The sequence below is a fragment of the Myotis davidii genome, unplaced genomic scaffold (genome assembly GCF_000327345.1).
Source record: "Myotis davidii unplaced genomic scaffold, ASM32734v1 scaffold458, whole genome shotgun sequence".
Classification (NCBI taxonomy): domain Eukaryota; kingdom Metazoa; phylum Chordata; class Mammalia; order Chiroptera; family Vespertilionidae; genus Myotis; species Myotis davidii.
In genome coordinates this window covers 1,406,249-1,430,297 of record NW_006289819.1, presented here as the reverse complement: position 1 = coordinate 1,430,297, position 24,049 = coordinate 1,406,249, and the positions used below count along the sequence as shown (strand labels likewise).

Here is a 24,049-nt window from a genome sequence, read left to right as displayed (position 1 = left end):
TCCTGTGTCTTTGTTAAGTTAATTTGGCTTGAATGCTAGGATCTTAGGAGGGAGAGGAAGTAGATCATAGGAATATTTTTTAAAAGAGAGATTATGGATCCAGTGCACACCACATGGTGAGCCTTCATAAGGTAGTTGATGGATGAAGGAATGAATGGAACTTTGAGGTCAAACAGCTCCAGCTTTGTCTCTTGCTACATGATCTTGAACAATGAACCTCCCTCTCTATGCCCAGCTTCCTTCTCTGCAGAATGGGTTTACTGAATATGGATGTTTACCTAGTGCTCACAGGTGAGGACACTGAGGCACGAGTAACTAAATAGTTTGCTTGGGCTCCCACCACTGGTACAGGGAGAGATCAGAATGGCCACCCACAGGCTTGTGAGGGTGAAATGAGGCAAGGAATGGAAAGTTTCTGGCTCCATATATGTACATCCCTTCCCATCAGCAGGACGGTCTGCCAACCTGGGGTTCTTGGCCAGGAAACTGAGCACAGAGGAGTCTGCAGCCATGGCAGGGACTGGGACTGCCTCGGAGGCAGCTGCACGCCCGGCTGGGAGGTGCTGGCACCAGCACTTGGGAGGAACTCTCCAAGTGAATTCTCTGGAGACCACCGTTTCCAGGGGGTGTTTCCCAAGCAGCTGTCTGGCCTCCAAGGAGCCCAGTGTGCTGGGGCCAAATAGAGAATTTCCCCTTCTGGCTGAGAGTAGAACCCAGGCTACTCTAACAAGTCATACCCCTACAGAGAGAGCCAAAGCCCACCTGAGGGAGTGTGGTGGGAACAGCACTTAGCACGGGATGAGCTGGCCCATAGGACAAGCTCCATCACAGAGAGCTGCTGTTGACCTTGATAGGTTCATTATCACGATTGCTATGAGCAAGAGGTTTTACCTACAGATGATGTTTAACCTACACATCATTCCTCCAAGGTAGTGGTGAGTTTCCCCATTACACAACAAGGAGGCAGGTATGGGAGGTAAGTACACAGCTAGTGAGTGACAGAGCAACAGATGGAGGACTTGAATTTAAGTATCTGACTCCTTTGCTGGCAGAAAGGGCTGTGAATCCTGGAATGACCAGCCTCTTTCCTCTAGGTCTTGGCTGTGATCCAGGAACTGGGGAATGCTATGTTCCTTGGGGCCAGAGCTCCACTACTCTTCTGACTTGCTCATCCATTTTTGAGGCACAGCTATTGACCTCTTTCCAGGGAACAGTTCATCTGTTCAACCATCTAACAAATGCTTATTAAGGATCATCCATGTACCAGGGCTTGTTTTAGGTTCAGGGAATGTGTCATGAAAAAGCATAATTACAACTAATGCTGACTGTATACCAGATGCTATTCTAGACCCTGTACATGGACTAGCTCATTTAATCCTCACAACAGCCTACAGATAACTAGTATGAGCCTTTCTTACAGGTGAAGAAAGCAAGGCACGGAGAGGTTATTTGTTCAGTGTACCTCATCTATGGAGCCAAGATTTAAGCCCAGGCAGTCTGAGATCAGCATCCACAGGTTTACCTGCCTCCACACTATTGTGGCTTCCATAGTTTCTGCCCTCATGGGACTTATGGTCTTTCTTTTCCAACAGGCATGTTAAAACAGTACTAACAATAATTTAATTTAGTTTTATTTGCTGGGAAGCAAACTGGGCAAGGAGTATCAATGATCCTGGATTTGTGAAGAGCTTGATGTCAGTAAGCCAGTGGGAAGGAGTCAAGGTCATTGGTCCACTCTCCAATGGCCTTGACTGCTGTGTGCCTTAGGGCAAATCTCATCACCTCTCCATTTTTTAATTTACAAAATGGATTGTCACTACCTATTCTACCTGCCTCAGAGCATTTCTGTGAAGACTAAATGATGTGGCAGATGCGAACAAGATTCCAAAATAGGAAAAAAGAAGAAAAAAAAGCACTGGGCAAGGATTTGCTATTGGACCAAAGTGAAAATTTGGTCAGTGTGGTGAATGAATGAATGTATGGATGGATGAATAGTCCTAGCAGGCCTGCAGATTGGCTCCCTGGGTAATAAATGACTTTCTTCAGGAGATCCGTTGGGCTTTTTCACAGTCCCATCAGGGCTCTATCCTTGGCCATGTCCCATGCTCCTGTCCCTTGAGTTATTTTCCATCTGATTTTGTGTGAGCCTCCAAGACTGTTTTAGCAAACATGTATTAATGTCTGTTGGGAGACAGGCCTTATGATAGACTATGTAGGGAGACTGAGGTGAATTTGGAATGGTTTCTGCCCTTAGGGACTCAGAGGCTAAGAGGAAAAGTAATAATAATAATTAATAATAACAAAAGCAATTACCACCAATTATTGAACATGTACCATATGCCTGATACTGTGTGGAGTTTTTATGTACATTATTTTGTTTAATCATTACAACAATTCCATGAATTTCTAAAACCACTGTCCCATTTTATATTTGAGGAAACAGATTCAGATGTGGTTAGTAACTTAATGTAAATTCATACAGCTCTGAAGTTATAGAGATGGGAATGAACCTGAGAAAGAAGATTTAAGTAAATACAAATAACTCCACTGTAGGGTAGAAACTACTGTGTATCCTACCAGAGAGGTAAGGACAGGCTTCTTGGAGTTCAGAAAGAGAAGGGAAGGAAACAGGATGACAGCAGTGATGGTTGTGTCGATGGTGATGGGCTACTATTGATAGTAACAATGATAGGGTAGGTGTTCTTGGTGGTGATAATGTTGATGATGGTGATGATGATGATGTTGATGTAACAATAATGGTATTTATGAAGGTGGTAATGGTGGTGGTGATAATGTTGATGATGCTCATGGTGCTGCTGCTGCTGTGAATGATAACAGTGATATTTATGATGATGGTGCTGGTACTGCTGCTATTGATAATAACAATAATGCTATTTATCATGATGGTGGTGGTTGTGATAATGGCAAGGATGGTGATAAGGATGATGGTGATAGTCCTCTGGTGCCCATTTGTTGAGCTTCTATTTTATGCCAGACTCTGACATGAGTGCTTTGCACTATCTTGTTTCATCCTCTTAACAACTTTCCAATGTCAGGATCATCACCTCCCCTTTATTCATTAGGACCCTGAGTTGGAAAAAGGCCAAGTGACCTGCCCAAAGGCCCACATCCAGGGGTCCTCAAACTTTTTAAGCAGCGGGCCAGTTCACTGTCCCTCAGACCGTTGGAGGGCCGGACTATAGTTTAAAAAAAATCTATGAACAAATTCCTATGCACACTGCACATATCTTATTTTGAAGTAAAAAGCAAAACAGGAACAAATACAATATTTGTATTTGCATGTGGCCCGCGGGCTATAGTTTGAGGACCCCTGCCCGCATCAGTCTGAGCTGGGCTTGACCTTAAGCATGCCTCATTGTAGAGCCACCACTCTTCCCTGTACCCTGTGGGCCTTGGGGTTGGGCATCTCAGAAATGTGCCATAAATACCTACTGAATTATATTGAATGAGTGGATCCCCTAGGGCCAAAACCTTAAGCCCAGAGACATAAATAACATGATTCAAATGAATATGTGTAATCATTATTTAAATACTAGAGGCCCGATGCATAAAATTCATGCAAGAATAGGCCTTCCTTCCCCTGGCTGCCGGCACCAGCTTCCCTCTGGCACCCGGGACCTGGGCTTCCGCCACAGCCCCAGCTTCGTCCCGAACGTTGTCTGGTTTGGCTCAGTGGATAGAGTGTTGACCTGTGGACTGAAGGGTCCCAGGTTCGATTCCAGTCAAGGGCATGTACTTTGCTTGCAGGCACATCCTCAGTAGGGGGTGTGCAGAAGGCAGCTGATCGATGTTTTTCTCTCATCAATGTTTCTAACTCTCAATCCCTCTCCCTTCCTCTCTGTAAAAAAATCAATAAAATATATTTTTTAAAAAGAATGCCACTTATTTAAATATATGTGGTGGTGCTTTGATTACTAATATACAAGTTAATTATAAAGCATTATGTTCATTGTGGCTTTTGTACTATTTATTTTCCCAATAAGAAGATACTAAGTGTACAGTTACCATCGGGAGGAGTTTTGAGAAATATTTTCGCACAAAAAGGAGTTCTTGTACTGAAAATGGTGGGCAGCATCATGCCATCCTGCACAGCCTATAGAAAATGCTTTGCCCAGTGTCTGGCACAGAGATCACTCAGAGGAGGGAGGAAACCTGCCAGGCTGGGTATTGAGAGCTGTGGCTTTGTCTTGGCTCCACAAGTAACTTCATTGCTAGACCTGTGCTGTCCTTCTCAGTGACTGTATGTCTTTATGTACTAGACAGTGTCATCTAGTAGTTTTCCCAAATGGCTATTGAATGCTTGCAAAAATGAATGTATCAATGATGAATGAGTGAATTATGGTGAACGGTGTTCAAGGAACACCAAGGAGTGCTTAAGAGTGATCGTTCTGGGCCTGAGAGAAAAACTAAATGTAGGGGATTCTGCAGAGGCTGGTAACAGGATTTTCAGCTCTGAGTGGGGTGATGAGGCTATGGTTGCACCTCTTGGGAGCCTGACCTTGACCCTGTGTTGACCATGTTGTAGAAGAGGCGGTGCTGGGGCTTGGCTGTAAGGCCACTCTCACCAAGGTTATGCTCATCATTTTGGGGAGCATTTTTTTTAAACTCAAGTGAAGTTTGACAGATGGTGGTAGTATAATATTCTCACTTTCTCTGCTTCCCACAGGTCTCCCTCCAACACAGTCCTCCAAGCTCTTAGAAATCCCTGACACATCTGGACCACGAGACCACGGCTGGCTTTTGGCAGGTAAGCTCCTCCCATCTCTCCCTCGCACCAGGACACCGCAATTTTGGCACAGCCCAAAGGTTACTGCGCCGTGTTTATGGCCAGGAGGTAGGTGGGACTGACTTCATCCTAGCAGGAGAATGGGTCCCCACAGTTTACTGCGACTTCTGGGAAAACCTGAATGTCCGGAGCCCTCCGGCTGGCATCTCTGCAAATGCAGCACATGGCGATGGGCACCTGTCCTGGAAGGGAAGCCAGGGAACAGGGTCTGACCCTGGTCTGCCTTTACTGCTGGGGAAGATTTCAAGCAAGAACCTCCCTTTCTGTGTCTCTGTTTCCCTGAATGAACAGTGAGGGAGTGGCACTCAGTGACCAGGGCAGGCCTCAGCCAGCTGTTCCAGCTTTGGTCAAGACCATGGGTTGGGGGAGGGGTAGTGGGAAAAGAAACAGCCTTCCACTTCCCTTGGCCTCATCTGTTTGTTAGCTCCATGGACCTCACATCCATCGGGAGCCTGAGCTGGGCTGTGTATATGCCGTGTGCACACAGGTATGCATTCAGGGGCCTGTGTTCCTTCCAGCAAACTCTGCTTAAAGTCAGACTCAGACATGGACAGTCACAGCCCCACACCTGCCCTCTCATGGCTGGGCAGCACACAGGAACTATGGGCTGCCAGTGCCCAGACGGGAAGGGCAAAGGCTGCCTGCACATTGACAGGTGGGTTGGCCCGCAGGAGAATGCTGGGTGATAATTGAGCTGGGTGAGGGGGAGTGCAGGTGGGAGACCAGCCTAACCTAACAACGAGGTCCTTATTTAGAGGCAAAGCTCACAGGTAGATCTGCAGGACAGCCTGGGGGAGCTGCCTGCGAGGTGAGGCTTAGAGGGTACGTGTGGGCCCTTTGTCCAGCAGTTTGATCTGTCTAGCAGACCCGAGGCTGCCCCACCACTGTGACACTCTCAGTCTTGAACAAGGCTCGGGTGACACGTGCCAGGAACTCCACACCCTGTGCCCACCTGCCTCCAGGCCTCTGCCTGAGTCTAGCCAGCTTGGTGCCCGCCCACCAGCCCACCAGGCCTGGCCTCTGAGGGAGGAGAAGGGCCACCCTGACTGCCTCAAGGTGGTTTGAGGCTGGGTTGTGAGTGCCCAGGAAGCTCCTAGGCACGTAACACCCTGTGGCTGGCTCAGTTGCAAAGCATGCTGGGAACTTGGGGGACTAGGGAAGAGGAGGGGCTAAAAGCAGTTGAAAGAACTGGTGGGATCCTCCGTGGCCTGGCCCTGCCCCTCAGCAGCCTAACTCCTTCCAAGCCCAGCTCTCCACTACCCACACCCCTGCCTCCAGCCCCCTGAGGGTCCCTGAATGGAACAGCATTCCCCCCTCCTTCGCTCTTCCTGTGGCCCCTCCACTGCCCTCCTATCCAGACCAGCGGGCTCTTTTAGCCCTGAAATCTCGGTTCTCTGGGAGCCTCACTGACCATCCAGCTGGCCCCAGTACAGAGCCTGCCCACGCATATCCCTCTCTCACCCTGTACACCTCCCTGCATTTACTCGTGGGTTTCCATGCTGTCTCCCCACGACATGAATCTCTTAAAGGCAGAGGCAGCATTTTGGCCATTTCCAGAGTGAGCTCTGGGAGTCCCTGGGAGTGGAATGCTATGTGGGGAAACTGAGGCAGGGCCAGGTCATCTGGACATACTTGTTGCCTGCTGTGTGCTAATCTCTGTGCTGGGCACTGAGGCACAAAGATGAATGAAGCAGAGTAACTGGTCTGAGCCTCCGGGTCTTCGTCTCTCAAATACCTGCTTCCTCAGATGGTTCCATATCAAATGCCAGAGCACCTGTGAAAAGCCAGCTCAGTGCCCGCCTCATAGTTGGCACTTGCATCCCACGCTCATCTGTCAGTTTACATGTGTGCGGTGGGCAGTGGTGGCCTAGAAAGGCCTGAGTGTTCTGGTCCAAAAGGCGCCGTGAGAAGTTAGCATATCTGCCTTCACAGGAAGGTGGGCCAATTGATTTGACTTTCCTTTAAATAGTTCATTCAGCAGAACATTCTTGAAACCCCTCTGTGCCAGGCATGGTGGACACTGGGGGCCCAACAGGAGTTAGATGGCCCCTTCTGGAGCAGGGACGTATAAACAAATGTGAAAAAGTCGCAGCAGAAGCACATACAAGACGCGAGAAGTGGAGAAGAGAGGGGGCCACAAACTCTAGGGGCTGTGATTTGGAGGCGGGGCATGTGAGCTGCAGCGGGAGGATCTGTGGGGGTTTGTCAGACCAGGAGGGCTGTGGGAAGGGGGAGGGCATCCAGGCGGAGGGGCCGGCATGTGCAGAGGTGCAGCGTGGGAGGCATCCTGGTGTGATAGGGCAGGGGTGGTGGTGTTGATAACGACTGTCCGGCAGCGCTCCCCATCCCAGAGGAGCATTCAAGGAAGCCTAGCACCCAGCGACCTCACCCGTGCAGGCCGGGCTTAACAGGGGCATCATGAGCTCCGTGACAAGGCCAGATATGCAACCTCTAGTGCCCAGGCGGCCAGGAGCTTCTAAGACTTTTCTTGGTTGGAGCCCAGTGTGCATGGCACCCACAAACTCTGAAGGTGCGCTGGAGATGTGATTGCTGCATTCACGCTGGGGCCTGGGATAGAGATGGCTAAAACTTGGTCCCTGCCCCAAGAACAGAGAGGGAGGGAGGTGGACAGGTCCTCTAATTCCCATACTCCATAGCCACGGATGCTTTACTGTGAAAACATACAACGTGTTATGGGACCAAAAAAGGAAGGGGCAGCCTGAGGGCCAGGGGCATCATTAGGAAGGAATCTGAGCCAGATGGTAAGAAGAATGATTACGATAGCTAATGATCATTGAGGACTTCTACGTGTCCGCATTTAGATGGATTTTCACTCTGCCTGCACAACTCTGTGAAGCAGGTGCTGTTAACATCCTCTTTTAAAGATGAGGGGAACTGATGCACAGAGAGGCTGACTACTTGTCCCAAGCACACACAGCAGGGAAGTGGCTTGGCCAGGTTGAACCCAGGCACTCTGGCCTCAGATTCCATGTTTGAATAACCCAGGTAGCCAAGCACGAAGCCCTCTCTAAGAACTGGAGGCACTGACAAGATTGGGACTACATCAGTCTTGCTCTAGTCTAGCACATAGTAGGAACCTGTTAAAATGTGTTCGCTAACGAGAATGCACAGATGCGTGGATGAATGGGGCCTGAAGGAAGAACTGAGGCAGAAATGGGGAGAGGGCTAGACACTGCGGACAGAGGTTCAGCTGGAGCAAAGGCTTCTGGTCTGAGCAGCTGGGGTTGCCCTGAGGCACTGCCAGGCCTGGGGCCTGGTAAAGCTGGGGAGGGGGCCAGAGAGGGAGTTTCAGTGGCAGCCTCTCTGGCCAGCCCTTTCTGTCCCTCAGGCCTGGCACTGCCTGTCTCCTGCAAGTCTTACCCGCCCACCCTGTCCAAATCAGTCTTGCTTGTAAGGGGTGGCTTTCTGGATGTTTGAGACTTCAGGGAGTGCGTGTGTTTCAAAGGTGCTTCCTTCGTTCAAGCTTGGTGGGTGGAAAACTAGGCTTGAGACTGAGCTCTGTGACTGAGCTTCCTAGCAGGGTGCCCTCGGGTGAATCATGCACTTTTCTATAGCTCAGTTTCCCTCTCCATATAGTGAGACTATAAACAACTACTGACTTAGAGGGGGAAGCTCCAGTACAGGACCAGGTTCAGTGAATAGTAATTTCTGGGCTTATGGCTTTGCTTCTGGAGCCTCCATTTTTCCATAGAGTGAGGAGATGGAAAATGTCGATCTTCAGTGCCAGCCAGCCTCGCCATTCTAGGACTCAAAGCAGCCACCACCAGTGGACTAGATAAATTAAGATATCTGCACATACATATATACTATACATATATACTATATGCCTATGAGCATATACAATTTAATCATTTTAACAAGTTTAAAATATGTATTAATATAAATATATTATTTACAGCATCTTTTATCGTGTTTTCTTCTGATTACAAAAGTAATAAATACTTATTGAGAAAATTTTGGAAAGTACAGGAAAAGAATTCACCCACTATTTCCACATTCAAAACCGAGATACCCTCTTAGATATTCAGTGAAATCCCCTCCCACCCTTTTTCAACATTATACACAGATTTAAAAAACAACAACAAAAAACATATTTGGAAATATACTCTGCCTTCTATTTTTTAACTCAAGCTGAGCTATTGAGCCAGGTCTCTGGGCAGGGCCGCCGCCCCTGTGCCCGAGAGGAACCGGAGTCAGCTGCTGCCACAGCTGTTGTGTGCCTGCTCCCCACCCCTGTCCAGGCGGCTGGCTGCAGGCATCTGACCTTCGGATGTTCTGTGTCTCTGGCGGGTGCACATTCTACACTAATTTTAGCTTAGCCGCTCAGGCTCGCTGGCCTTGGGGCCGCATATAATGGACGCCTTATGTAGACAGCTGCCAACGGTGCAGGAAGAAGTGTCCCACCTTAAAATGTTCCTCGTCGCCCGCCCGTCCTCTGCTCTCAGAGAACAAGCCAGCTCCCTGTTCCTTCTCCCACCAGGAAGGGGCCGTTGTTGATGTTCATGGCCCAGCAGGCTGGACCCGGCGGGCAGGTGGCCCACCAAACACATGGGCAATTGCTTCTCTGGACGGGGCCGTGTTTTTACAGGACAGGCTCGGATTTGAGCTGGAACAGCTGAGAGAGGCTTCCTGAGAAGTTGCTGGGTAGTGTGTTTGCAGCTGGACAGCTGGGTGACTGAAATGGGCCCCGGCTATGTACATAGAGCCTTCTGGAATCTCACCTTAACGCTTTACCTGTGTCCAGTGTAGACAAATGTTACAATGTCCTTTGACATCCCATTTTGCCCTGATGACAGCCCTGTGTATGAGGTGTCAGTGCTCCCATCTTACAAGCAAGGGAACCAAGGTGGAGAGGGAGAAGCAGTTTGCTCAAGGTTGCCCAGAAGTCAGTGGCAGGGGCTTGACCATGAACATGGTCTCTCTCACTCCACATCCAGATCAGCAAGTTCATCTCTATCTGCTCTGTGTTTCCTTGTTTGGTATTGTTTTTCCAAAATGGACATGCTTCCATTTTCACCTTAAAAATCAATGTATTGAAAATAAATACACCTCTCTGATCTGTTTCTAAACCTCAAATCTGATCATGGGAGACTCTTGTTTCAAAATGCAGGATGTCTCTCATTGCCCACAGGAAAGTCCTCATGCCTTAGTCTAACACCCAACCTCCCCAGCTTGCTACCAGATCAAGCATGTCAAACTCAAAGGCTAACACGGGCCAAATAAACGAGGCATGCAGCCCATGGGCCGTGAGTTTGACATGCCTGTGCTAGATGAATACCCCCTCCCCCCCAAAACACACACACACAGCCCCCATCTAGGCTCCCCCAGAACTTAGGTAGGGCTGGGAAACTTCCTATGATCTTCCTGACCAGAATAGAGTGCCACAGGGCAGGACACCTGGGGGCTGCTCATCCCCATGTCCTTGGGGCCTGCAGTGAGCCACACACCGTGTCAAGGTCAGTAAATGAATTGGTCCTTCACCCACGGCTCTTCATAAGAAACTGGAGCTTTGATCCAGGCTTAGAAATAAGCCGAGGCCTGCCCAGCAGCTGCCAGCCCAATAAGGAAATGGCTGCTTGGCTGGACTCCCAAGAGGGGCCTGCAGGGCCTAGTCAAGAAACTCTGACCCTGAACAGGCTAGAGGAGGAAAAGGGAAGAGATCCCCAGATCTGTGCTGGAGACCAACCCCTCCCCCGTGGCACCTCTTCCAGCTCTGCCATCCCTCCCCTCCCCCGTCCCATGTGACAATACGACCTGTGGAACAAGTCCCCAGCCTGGACAGTGGCTCTTTGACCCAAGTCTGATGCTCTTCAGGAACAATCTGAAAGCATCATATGCTGCTCTGGGGGGAGAACCTTGGCTTAGTGAGGGCAGGACCCCATCTCTCTGACTCTGTGCAGGACTCCTGTCTGGGCCACGGCCCCTCAGCCTCCCAGACTCTGCTGCTCTGGGTGTCATTGTGGGAGAAGCGAGGCTTTTAGAGTCCCACAGCCTCAACTTCGCCAGCCCCTAGTAAGGAACTACATCTCTTTGAGCCTCAGTTTCCTCGTCCGCAAAATGGGACTAGTGATACCAACCTTTCAAGATTGTTGTATCTTGAGGGAAAGTGCTTTTCTAAAAGCGGCAGGCACATAGTGAGTGCCTGAATCCTTCCTCTGAAGGGCTCTCAAGGCCTCAAGAGCCCCCCTGAGAAATGCTGGGCTGTCTCGGCGGGGGAGGCGGGCTCTGTGAAGAGGTTCTGTGGCACGTTCCACATGCGCGTTAGTCTAGCTCATGCACATTCGTCTAGCAGTGACTCTGTGGTGCAGAGTTTCTTGACTTGGTCCTGCAGGCCCCCTGATTCTGACATGTCTTAGGGGTTTAGCCAAGAGCAAAAAGGAGGAGAACTAAAACTCTTCTTACTGTCTAATGAAAGCCTGTGGAAAAGTAGATTTTATAACAGAGTCAGTTCACTTCATTTTCCGCTTCCTAGGGGAAAAAAATCTGTTCATTTGCTCACTCATTTACGCATTCATCCTACCACTATCTCCATGGCCCTGACCACCTACCAGATGTGGCAAGAGACGTACAAACAGGCCACGCAGGGACCTGCCTCTAAAGGGCCCACCATCTCACCAATAATTGTAATTCGGGGTCAAAAAGTAAGAAGGGACATGGGCAAGGCATGGTGTTGGGGAGGGAGTGATCATTTCCTGCAGGGTAGGTCGGAAAAGGCTCCATGAAGAAGGCAGCACCAACATGAGCCAGTTAGAGAGCATAGCCGGAAAAGGCTCTAATCTCCAAAGAAATGGCAGCATAAGATATCCAAGAATAAACTTAAGAGGGTATTGTGAATTGATCTATTAATTAAATGCAATCCCAACAAATTTTTAATAAAATGATTATAAAGTACATCTGGAAAAATAAACGTGGATGTACAGCCTAGAAAAATTCAGGGTCGGTGAAGGAATAAGCCCGTAGCCCAATGGACTTGAACAGGGCACCCAGCTGGATGGGAGCATGGCTGTTGCGGAGGCTGCCACGGCTTTTTTCTGGAGGACTCTGGAGGGCTGAGCAGTCTGGCCAGGAGCCACTGTGACCACAGGATCAGGGGGCAGAGCCGACAGGGCTGCAGGACCCACATTAGCTGGGGTGTAGTTTCTGTGGCTTCTGAAAACCCCCACCCCAGTGGGAAAGACTAAGAAAGGTCCCATTCAGCTTCTCTTGGCATTTCCAAGGAAAAGGATGGGGTTTGGATTGGCTGGGCCAGGGACATCTCTTCTAAAATAGCCTCATGCATATTCAACTGCTCCCTGAAATAGCCGGATGGCTATTTTAAGCAGCTTCTACTCTGATGCCCACACATAATGGCATCTACCTTGAGCGTGTAAACCAGCAAGAAGCAAAGAAAGGGGACGGGAGGACAATGTGAGGAAGCCTTTGATGGATTCCTGCCACTCCTCCCCCACCCCTTGGTGTGCTTTCCTCTCAGGGACTCTCTTGCATGAAATTGAAAGTCCTGGTTACTATGACAACTCACTGGAGGAGTTTTCCCATCCAGTGACCTCACCTACCCGGATCTTGGGAAGCACAGCTGCACCAGGGCAGCCAGAACTTGAGGCATGATAACAAGTCCATAACATAGGTCGGCTAGGCTGCACCCAGGAGATCCCTTGGGGCCCATTTCCTCCTGGTTTACACCCAATTCTAACAGGTTCCCAGCAGATTAGAAGCGGGGGCTGTGGGAGGGCAGTGAGAGGTGGGACCCTAATAGCCGGGGGGTTGAGGTTACAACAGACAATCCAGCTGTCAGGATAAAGAGAGAACAACTCTACAAAGGGAACATTTACCAACAAATAAGAACTAAAACATCAGTATGTATCCCGCCATGCTGTTTGCTGGGGAAATAAAGATGAATAGATACAGGTCAGGAAATGACATGTAAATGAACAACCACAAGTGTATTTATCTAAGCTCTAGCTTTATTCCTCCCAAAAAAGAGGGGGGAAAAAAGAAGTTGGAAAGGGAATGTAGTGCGTGCCACGTTGAGGCAAGGATGCAGGAATCAAAGAGGAGGGAGATAGGTCTAATGAGGAGGTAGGGGAGGTAAGGCTGGTGGTGGCCTCTGTTGCAGGTAGCAGGCATGGCACATAGGAATGGAGGTGGGAAACAGCCGGTCCCTTAGGGGAACTGCTGGGGTGAGGGGTGGGTGGGAGGCGAGGCTGGAGTGCGATGCCCAGGAGGAGGCAGAATGAAGAGAGAAGAGGCTGGAGGGGCCTCGGAGCCACATCTCTAGGGCCTCAGAGGCTCCTTGATCAGGAGACCTCTCTGGGGCTATTTTGAGTTTTGGTAGCGATCCCTACCCACCCGTCACACCTGAAGGTCTCCCTGTGTTAGAATATAGAACAGTAATTGGGAAAAACTGAGGTTAGTTAAAAGCTTCACAGTGAGAGGGTGACTATAAGAATGAGTTGAAAATGCATCCCAACTTCTTAGATGTATCAGAAAAACGAAGTGACAGACCGGAAGCCTGGAGGACTGATGGAGCCCGGCTCAGCTAGATGTCAGGAAGAACAGATCGGTTACTTTTATGTGCCTGAGTTTACATTCACACCGCTGCCCAGTAGTCACCCAGAGAAGGTTCTGCTTTGTTTAGCTCAGGGCACCCTGAGAAAGGCAGAGGAGTGAGTGAGACCTTTTATTTTATTTTATTTTTTAAATATTTTTTTATTGATTTCAGAGAAGAAGGGAGAGGGAGAAGGAGAGAGAAACATCAATGATGAGAGAATCATTGGTCGGCTGCCTCCTGCACACCCCCTACTGGGGATGGAGCCCTCAACCTGCAAGTGCCCTTGGCTGGAATCGAACCTGGGACCCTTCAGTCCACAGGCCGACACTCTATCCACTGAGCCAAACCAGCTAGGGGTGTGATACTGTTTAGAAAGATGGCCATTCAGAGACATTGGACGAGATGAAGCTTGGGCTGAGCTCCATCTCTCTGCAGGACATGTGTCAAACAAGACCTAACCACACATTCCTCCTTACTCTTATCGGCTTCTTTCAAGGCGTCATTAAGAATCCTGGTGCCCAGCCCACCTGGTGTAATTCAGTGGTTGAACATCCACCTATGAACCAGGAGGTCACAGTTCGATTCCCGGTCAGAGCACATGCCCAGGTTGTGGGCTTGATTCCCAGTGTAGGGTATGCAGGAGGCAGCCAATCAATGATTCTCTCTCATCATTGATGTTTCTCTCTCTCTCTCCCTCTCCCTTCCCTTCTAAAATCAATAAAAATATTATTTTTAAAGAAAGAATCCTGGTGCCCAGAGGAGGCTGCATCTATCTGTCCTGCTCATCTCTTGTTGTTCCTTCATCTGCGTGTGACTTCATTATTTTTCGTTTATTTCTTCATTCATTCATTCATTCAGTTGGAGCTACAGATGGGGAAATCATGGGTACAGAGGATAGCTTCTTCACTGAGTTTTCAGGGATCTGTGAAACCCCTGAAGTTACAAGAGAGGGAGTGTATATCCTGTGTTCCTTTTCTGAAGAGATAGTGCATAGCTTTCAGCAGATTCTCAACGGGGCAGGTGACCCAAAAAAAGGTTAAGAAGTGCTGATAAAGATGGGAATTGTTTTATTTTAAAACAAATGATTTCACGTTTTGGTAGACAAGCAGAGTGAGGGAAGGCAGAAGGAAATTCCCAGTTCTGCATGTAGCTGTCTTAGGTGATGCAGTAGCACCAGGGACTCTGTTAGTGTCTCCAACATCACTATGTACCTTGCACGCTTGTGTGCATGTGTGTATGTGTGTGTATATGTGTGTGCACTGAAGCTGAGCCAGGACCAGAGGTTTTCCAACCATCAAGAGAGGGCAAGATCTCCACCCTAAGACTCCTGTGTTTCTCTCTCTTCCCAGCCAGTTTCCACAAGGCGCCCTTCCAGCCTGCACTTGGCAGAAAGTGAGGAGCCCCGACCCCGGTTGGGAGAGACGGAGAGAGCAGGAAGAAATCTTAGCCAGGAGAAAGCATGTGAGCTGCAGTTGCAGAGGTCTGGGTTTGAAGGGAAGGGGCAGCTGAAGTTTACTGATCAGTTATGAAAGCCAGGTTATGTCAACCCATGTCCGGAAAGCTTCCAGGGGTTTCCTGTCTCTGAGTGAAAGCCAGAGGTCTTATAAATGCCTTCACGGCCCTCATGATGTGGCCACAAATGACTTCTTACACCCCATATCCTCTGACCTTTTTACTGTTTCTCCAGCTCTTGCCTCAGGGCCTTTGAATGTGCTGTTTCTTCTGCTGGGAAAAACACACATAGTTCACTTCTGCTTCCTTCAGGTGTCTACTTGACTGCCCCCTTCTTGGAGACGCCTTCTCTGGCCCCTATTTAAAATCGCAAAGCATCCTCCTCCATCCACCCTATTCCCTGCCTTGCTTCTCTTAATAGCACTCACCACCATCTAATATGCCATTGTCTGTGCATTATTCCCACTGCCTGGAACAGTGCCTGGCCAGTAGCAGATGCTAAGTTAGTCTTTGTGGAGTGAACAGACTCTGAGCTAGTCGTTTTAACATGCTGTAATCTCACGCTGATCCTGTAGTAACTCTGCAGGGCGGGTGTTATTCTCCCTTTTCACAGATGAAAACCAGAGCCTCATAGCAGCTGGAACCACTTCCTGTGTTCTTGGGGCTCAGAAACTCCTGCTCTCTGTTCCCCACCCCCACTCCGGGAAGGCTTTGGCGCTGCCTTCCCAGGGCTCCTTGGGCCAGACGAGAGGCTGGGTTTATGCATGATCCAGTCAGCAGTTAGAAGTCACAGCAAACTCCCACGATCCAGCTGTGTCCAGGTCAGACGACATCTGCAGTGCCCTGGAAGTGGCCCGTCATGTGCACTCATCAGAAACCATGTACAGGAGAAAAGAAGACAACTTTATGGGACTTCTGATGGATTCCTACTCCTGATCACCACCCCATATTGTATCTTAAACATCATCTCACTTTTCTGGAAGAGATTATACTAACGAGGACTTCGCTCTTTGAAAAGATAGCCCAGAACCCCAAAGTGAGTCCAGAATGCTTCAAGACAGCCGTGTGAGGCAACTTGCATGTACACAATCCAGTTCACTTGCTTGTAGTAGGCTCTGTGGTGCCCATGTCCTTCACTGTTATGCACAATTCTGACACGAGCCCTGTGACAGGAGTGGGGTGGAAAGGCGGTGAGACAGATGTGGGCTGCCTGGATAGAGAAAGAACCAGACCACAGATCCGCCCAGGTGCCCTTGCTGGTTATTAAGAATTACAGATGATGACACAGAACGTGCCTTTACGGAATTCACCGTCCAGCAAGAGATACTTAACTGTGTAACGGAAAACAGTTCAGTTCCAGTGTCTTTATTCAAACCCTCACCTTGTTCCAACATGGGATCCAGGTAGAAATTGGAAATATGATAGAGTCACATGCTGCAGTGAGGAACTAATGACTAGGCTGCAGTGTGGAACTAACTCATGGTTACAAGGGAGGGGATGGTCTCTTCTTCCTGAGAGCCAGGGGCTCTTGAGGAGGCACGACTGGAGCTGGGCGTGGGGAAGCAGCCTGGCCAGCTCGGTGACTCCCCTGGAGGTCCGTGTGGCTGAGTGTGGGGCAGTGACTATCCATCCGTGGTGTCTGCTGTGAGCCAGTCCGGCCCCTTGAGGAACTTCTAGTCTAGTGGAGCAAAGACTAAGGTGTCTGCAGCCCCCCCTCCTTGTCCCAGAGGCTGTGCTCAGCCTTTGGAAAGCCCCTGCTAAAGGTGCCGGTGGCATTTCCCGTGGTGGCCGCTCCTACAGGCCTGGATCTCCTGGATCCCCGGCTGCAGGCTGCACCTCGCCTTCAGACCGCGCAGAGCAGCCCAGGGCTCCATCGCGCACATCATCTCAGTGATTCTGCCAAGCAAAAGGCCGGACAGGGCCAGTGTCCAGTGTATGGATGGACCACAGCAGCTCAGACACTCCAAATCTCGCTCCCAGGAAGTGGCAGAGCCAGGATAGGAATCCGGGGCGAAGGGACAGAGACCCTGCCACACAAGGGTGCAGCTGGTAGGGCAGGCACCCGCACAGGTCCACCCCACATGCTGATGGAAACCACGTGGTCTCTGGAATCGGATCGAAGCAGGTTCAAATCCTCTCTCCACTGGCCATGAGCTGTGTGCCCTCACCTCCCCGAGTTTTAGGGGTCTCATCAGTTAAATGAGAATAATCTGTCTTCTTCGCAGGCTTCTTGTGAGACTTAAAGGAGATGATGCACGTATGTCTACTTAGCAAAGTAATCAAAGACCAGAGCCAGCATGTGGCTTAGTTTGTGGCTGGCTTTACAGGTATTATGTCATCTAATCCTCCACACAACCCAGAAAGTAGATAGTATCACCTCATTTTACAGATTTACAAGGAAACCAAGTTAACCAGGGCACCTCTGGCCGGCAGATGATGAAACTGAGCCCTGGCTGCCGAGCCGCAGTCACTATGAGGCTGTAATTACACCTCATCTCATTTCACTTATGAACCTTTGGCCCTCACAGGCCCGGCCACTCGCCAAGGCTCTGGAGGTGACCCCTGACCCCGCAGCGGGGAAGCACCATGGGACTGCGCAGCAGAGTGTCCCTGGAGACCCCGAGGAGGCCAAGTGAGCTCAACCCTGGAGGAAACGGTCCGCAGCTGTGGCCTTGGAAAGGAAGGGCTGCAAGGTCACGGGCACCAGACAGAGCCTCAGGCTGAGGTGGGTGGTGGCTTTGAACTAACCAAGTGGTGACCTGGAATCCAGCGGGCTGGGCTTCCCTTCCCCACTTCCTTCCTGTGCCGACTGTCTCTCTGAGTCACCTCCAGGAAGTCGGGGCGGCGAGGTGGAGAGTGAGGAGCCCTGGGTCCTCCCGCGTCCTTGCTCTGCCTCGCTGTGTGACCCTCAGGCAGCCACTTCCCCTGGCCGGGCCAGTTTCCACATCTGCCACCCCTGAGCCTGACTAGATCTCCAGAGTCAGCCACGGGCTCTTTCAGAGGACAGTGCCTCCTGGAAGGGAGGCTGGAACACAGGGCCGCTCTGCTGGTAACCAGTGCAGACTCGCATGGTCATTGGGCTCCAGAGAAGCAGCCCTGTGCTCCCACACAACCTGCAGGGCTATTCTGTGGGTCCTGAGTGTCACCGTCGGGTGGGGGGCCACGGGGGCAGGAGAGGGCAGACCCTCTCAATGCTGGAATGGAGCTGGCCACAGAGGCAGCTGCCTCCACCTGCCTCCCTGTCCAAGCTGCTTCTAACCCTGCTCCATCCCCTGCCGGCCTCCGGTGGTTGAATTTTTACTAAGTCGTGGGCCCTGAAGGGGGTCTAGGTAGATGCTTCAGGGTTCTCGGTGCAGGTACAATCTCGTGGGAAAATGCAGAAACAACGTGCACCTTCTCTCAGCTCCCAGCAGTGTTCATGTGACCACCCTTTCATTCACTCAGACCCCGAAAGAGCTGCTGTGGCCATACAACATCCCAGATCTGTTTATAAGACTTATCTCAAGAGCGCTGCATTCTGAAGTCCATGTGAGCTCATTTCTGCAAGATCAATTCTTAGCGTATCGCAGCTCCAGCTCCAAGATGCAACGATACCTGTGGCTGAGAGAAGTGCCTCTGAGTTGAGAAGAGCTTGTTCCAGGGTGTGGGGGATCCCTGGGTAGATGACAGGGTGGGGTTATAGCATCATCGGTGCTTCCTGCCATGCTGGAGATGGTGGGAGCACAAAGATGGTGGGAGCACAAAGGAGGGGATTGGAAGGCATTGGGTGCCACATATAAGGGTCTTTGCCTACGCGCTGGAGTCCAGCTGGGTCAGTGTGACTCTCAAGCCCCTCCTGATGTGACCTCATCCCCTGCGCCGACCTCAGAGCGCAGGTTCCCCTGTGCTTGGGGCTCCAGCTTCACCCCTTGGCTTGAGCAGTTCCCTATCTCGCTGTATCATTTCGTGTTTCTGTATCTCTGCACATTTCTCTTTAACGGCACCACCACTTCCTCTCCTCGCCCTTCTCCAACTCAGTCCTCCTCAGAAACTCTCATCAAGATCCAGTTAGGGTGTCACTTCTCTCAAGAGGTCTCTCCTGACCCCTCCGATCTCCCTGGGTGGCACCTCTGGGACGTTTTGGTTACTTCCTTCACCCCGCTTCGCAGCTCTTTAGGTCCATGTCTGCCCAGCTCCTTAAGCACCAGGACTGTGTCTTGGTGGCATTTGTGTCCCAGGCTGGGGGGTTCATCTCTGAGGAATGAGTACCCCAGAACCTGTTGCTAAGGTCCAGAGACAGCGTGATGCCAGGGAGAAGCCTGGGAGCTTGGGGGGCACTTGGCTCTGCCACCCTTCAGGGACACCTGTCCCCAGCTGGGCTTGGGATTCCCCTCCGGAAAGTGGGCTGATTTCTCAGGTCTGTCTACAGCTGACATTCTGGGACGTCCATGAGGCTGCTTTTGCAGAGTGCCCGGTCACCAACCGGAGGGCATTCTGTGGGATCCCTTCTTTCACTCACTGACCTAGTTCATCAATCCTCACCTGGCCAATTTAGGTGCTGGGGGCATGGAGAGGTATCAGACTGGGTCCCTTCCCTAGGGGGGTCATAGTCTAGTTAGGGAGACGCATACTCACAGCAGCACAATGAGCACACAGTACTGTGGCAGCCGGGAGAGGCCAGCCTTAAGGTGGCCCATGGGGGTGGTCAGGGAGGATTTCCTAATAGGGGTGAACCTGGAAGACCCGGGGCCACATACTTTACAGAGAGTGCAAGGCGTGTGAGCCACTGGGCCAATGGCCTGGATAGAGATGTGGCCTCGCTGCTGCAGTGTGCTGGGGTATATTCATCTGGGAGCCTCGGCATGTCTGTGTGTACGAGAGACCACAGTGGGGCTTGAGTGGTAGGAGGGCCTGAGCTGGCCCTTGGGAAAGAGCTTTCCAATTAAAGGCCTGGCCGGTGGGGGCTGGGTTCCCTGGGTTATGTAATAGCTGGGGAAATGTCATCAGGGGGAGCATTTGAGGGAGGCCGGATGTGTCTAAGCAGGGCTCCACCATTCCCAGAGGTGAGCTGAGAGCGGATTGGCAAATGAACCGGATTCACAGATAGAAAGAACATGAACGCTGGGCGGGCAGCCCACATTAGGAGGAGCAGACACATCAGTCACGAGGTTGTGGCAGTTAGCTATGCATGCAGCCAGACACCGGTCTCTCTCCTGCCCCCTCCCTCCATCAGGTAGCACCAGGCAGGTGGAGCACCTGCCCATCCAGTCAGGATAGTCCCTAGGGATGGGTAGGTGGGTGGGGACAGGCCAGCTCTGCACAGAGCTGGCCCAGAGGACGTTCTGCATGGACTGTGTCCATGAAAGAATGCGGTACAAAGGCACATTGTCTCCTGGGGCTCATAACCTGACCCCAAGGTCAGGGGCAGGAGGTCTGGAGCCATGTGAGTGCAGGCCAAGCACACTCATATCGCTTGCCAGGGAGAGAGCACATCACATTTTAATTCAACTGTGAGTCGCTCCTGGGCCCCCAAGAAACAGCTCTTGAAGCCCATTGATAAAACACACAGATCAGTCTCAGCTTGGGGATGAGAAGGGCTTTAGAATAAAAGGACTTGGAGCTTCATTTTTCTCATCTGTAACGTAGGGATACTATTAGTACTACCTCCTAGGATGGTTATTGTGAGGATTAAATACACGTGAAATGTTTAGCCTGGAGCTTGGCACATAGTAAGTGCTCAATAATTGGTAACTATGATTATCTGCATAGAAGGCAAGCTTCCACAAGGGGTGTCCTTTTTGACTTGCGCTCCATACACTCTTTGAAAAGATTTGGGGTGTCCTCTAGGGGGTAAGTAAGTGGCAAGAGAATCGGGTGGCACCAAGCAGTTTCTGGGCAGAAGGGTGAGTGGTGCTGAGGTAGAAAAGATGACCCTTCCCCCCAGGCTAGGACCGCGACAGCCCTGTGGTCAGTTTAGGGAGGAGCAGGGTAGAGCATGGCCTTGGGTCTATATAGGCAGAGTCAGACCAAGCTGTACTCTGTGATGAGGTTGAGAACCTGTAAATTACATGCCTGGGGGGAGCCTCATGTCCCAAGTCCCTCCCTCTGTTTTGGCACTCTGAGTGACACCCTCTGGGGCTGGAAAAGGGAATGAGAGTGTATGGCCAAGGCCACAGTGACTCCTTTGTCAGCACTGAGAGGAATTGGCAGGGGGAGGAAGGGGGGTAGGGGGATTCTCAGCAGCTCAGCCTGAGAGGGTGGCCCAGTTTCAGGCCTGCTCCCCTCAGAGAAATGCCGTTGTCCCAGCTGTGGCTGTCGTGCCTTTGTGTGTGCTCAGAGTATGACAGCTAGTGTCTCTTGGAAGGGGACACGGCAGTCCTGGTCCATCTCCCTTCATGGCAGGGTCCAGACATGGTTGCCATGAACACAAAGCCCAGGGCCCCGCCCACGGAGGGAATGGCTGTGAGGTCAGGCAGGGACCAGACTCAGCAAAATGAGCTGGGCCTGAAGTTCTGATGAGGGCATCAGGGCTGGCCTTAGGTCCGACCCACAGAGAAATGCCCTGTCCTTCCCCGAAGGGCACTAGAACAAGACCATGGCAGGTGAGGAGAGGCAAGCCCAGGGCACCCACAAGGCATGTGGCTTATGGTGAGAAAGTTAATTCTAGCCCTCGATGGAACTGGGTTTCCCACATCCTCCCAGGCCTGGGCAGGATGAGCTCAGTGATGGGTGGGGCTGCACCTTCAGCTGCTGAGCCCTGGGGCTGAGTGGAGCTGGGGCAAGGGCTGGCACTCCTGGTTTGCACAGTGGCAGTAGAGCCAGAGCTGGACATCGCCTTGTGGGTTGGCCAGCTCCCTTGCATTCCAGGAGTGCTGACAGTCCTCTCAGCCCTGCCACCAGCCCCCTTCCCAGATGCATGCAACCGGGCTCTGGATCACTCGGAGAGGGTGGGAGAGACCAGCAGCTCCCAGTGCCGGTAGAAGCAAAAAAGAGTCCCAGGCACCCGCTCGGGAGATAGGCTCTGTCCTCTGTCTTCAGCAGCAGCCATGGCACTGTGGAGTGAGTCCTGGGCTGTGTTCTGACCAGTGAGTCCAAGTTCAGGCTCTGCTTCACTTTGCTCTGTGACCTCGGCCTTTGGTGGCTTTACCTCACCCACACAATGGGGTGGGATTCCAGAAGGTCACCTTGTGGTAACTCTGGGACCCACCAGAATTAGATGTATGTCAAAGGAGCTAGGGAGTGGCTTTGGGAAGATGAAAAAAAATGAGAGAAAGAGCAATATTCACCCAGCCTCAAGGTGTCTCCACAACAAGGGTCTTTGACCTTCCAAATGCCCAGTCATGATGTGAGCTCCCCTACCCAGGATCCTTGCGGGCTACCCCAGGATAGCCTCCTCTCCGTGGGCCATGGCTACCACACTGCAAGCACCTAACTCCATGCCTGGAAACACCACTCCCCCATTGTTGTTGCTTGCCTATCTTGATTGCCAGACCCTGATCCCAGGAACCTATCCCTCCCTGGAGATCTGGCCATGGCAGTGCGAGCAGGGAGCAGACACTAGGATGAGCTGGCTCAGAGCACGCCTGCTGCCCTCCCCTCTGTCACCTTCTCTTGGAGGTTAGGGATGGCCTCTTGGCTGGAGTGCTGTCCTGCTCTGAGCAGGCACAAGCACAGGCACACAGAGCCTTGGCAGCCCTAGGCACCTGGCCTCAGGGGGATGGGGTATCTCTCAAGAGGGTGCTCAGATGGGTGGGGGATGGGCGGAGACAGTGGTCTTGCTCAGCCTGCACAGCGCCTGTTGTGGCTCCGAGGAAGAGGCGAGTGGGTGGAGAGGAGCAGAGCAGGAGGCCACCCTGGGAAGAGGAAATGGACAAGGCCACATCTCTAGACCCACAGGAATTCCAAGCCTTGGCCTAGAGCAGCTCAGCTCATTACAGTTTCCCCCAAGTTGGTGGGAATGAGGCTCCTAAGAGAGCACAGCCTTGGCCAGACCGGCTAAGGAGGGCAAGGTTGAGCTGAGGAGTGGGGCGTGCCTGGTGGCCAGCTGCCTTATACGTTGTCACAATCAGGCCCCATGGAGGGCCAGTGGCTCAGCCTCCCCCTGCGGGGGGGAGCGTCCCGGTCCCAGCGGCCCAGGAGTGCAGCAGACACAGATGCCTGCCAGGAACAGGCTGTGGGGATGACAAGGAGTAAACAACAGCGGAGAACGGCCCTGTAAACCACACTCAGTGGAAATCTTCCCCACAGCCACATCGCAAAGAGCAGCCAAAATATTGATCCTGAGCAGCAGTCTGCAGAATTGCTCTTTGGAAGATGACACAGACTGTCCAATTTCCCAGACAGCACAGCACAGAGGGGCACACCGGCCCTCACCCCAGTAAAGCCAGTGATCCATTAGATGGGGGTTGGGAGTCAAGTTCAGCCTTTGTGGAGTCCTGACCCCTCCTTTCAACATTGTCCAGAGGAGACTGGAAGCAGCTTAGACTCATCTGGGAACTGGAAACAGGTTCCTCACCTTTGTGACCCATCAGCGTTCAGCTAGAGCTGCCATCCCAGGGGACACATCTGACTGCCCAGCATGTGGGGAAGTTGACCCATCAGCCAAACCATGTCACTGCAGAGTGGGCAGCCAGTGGCCAATATTGGGTGTTAACTGGACATTGAACTCTAGCCGGGAGATTCTCACACATTCCTCTTCGTTTTACCTGGGGCCAACCCTAATTCTTAGAAATATGGTGTAGAGGATTGTCATTCTAGAACGGACTTCTAGATTTGACAGGCTCAGCTACTGCTTATTAAGGCCCTCTTAGCCAGGAACACTGCCAAGCTCTTCTGTTGGTGTCTCATCATTCCTCATGCCAGTCTTTGTTGTAGGCTTCACTCCCTCGTTGTACAGAGGAGGAAGGTAAGCCCAGAGAAGTTTAGAAACCAGCTCAACATCACACAGCTAGTGTGTGGCAGAGCCAACATTAGAGCCCTGGTGTTTAACACCCTCTCCTAGTGTTCCTTATCTTCCATCACACCATTGCATTTCTCTGTTGTTGTGTGGGCTGGTCATGAGGATTAGACAGGAGGACACATGTGGCACATGGTAGAATGGTATGGGGCTCTCCATGCACACACATGTTCATTGCTACTGTCCTTCATTAGTTAGTACTTTGGGTTGACTTTGGACCTGAGGGTATTAGGCAGCAGCATTCTTTCAAATACGATTCAAATACGATTTCAGATTATTCTCTCTG

At 51.3% G+C, this 24,049-nt stretch overlaps 1 protein-coding gene across 3 annotated transcripts in view; it reads left to right on the top strand.

Moving 5' to 3' along the window:
- The window catches only part of HIVEP3 (human immunodeficiency virus type I enhancer binding protein 3), a 318,219-nt gene that overhangs the window by 176,986 nt on the left and 117,184 nt on the right, over positions 1-24,049 (top strand). For all 3 annotated transcript variants that reach the window (XM_015563169.1, XM_015563171.1, XM_015563170.1), the window contains exon 2: positions 4,688-4,768. The gene's annotated coding sequence lies outside the window, so the exon portion shown is untranslated. The remainder of the gene's footprint in view (positions 1-4,687; positions 4,769-24,049) is intronic.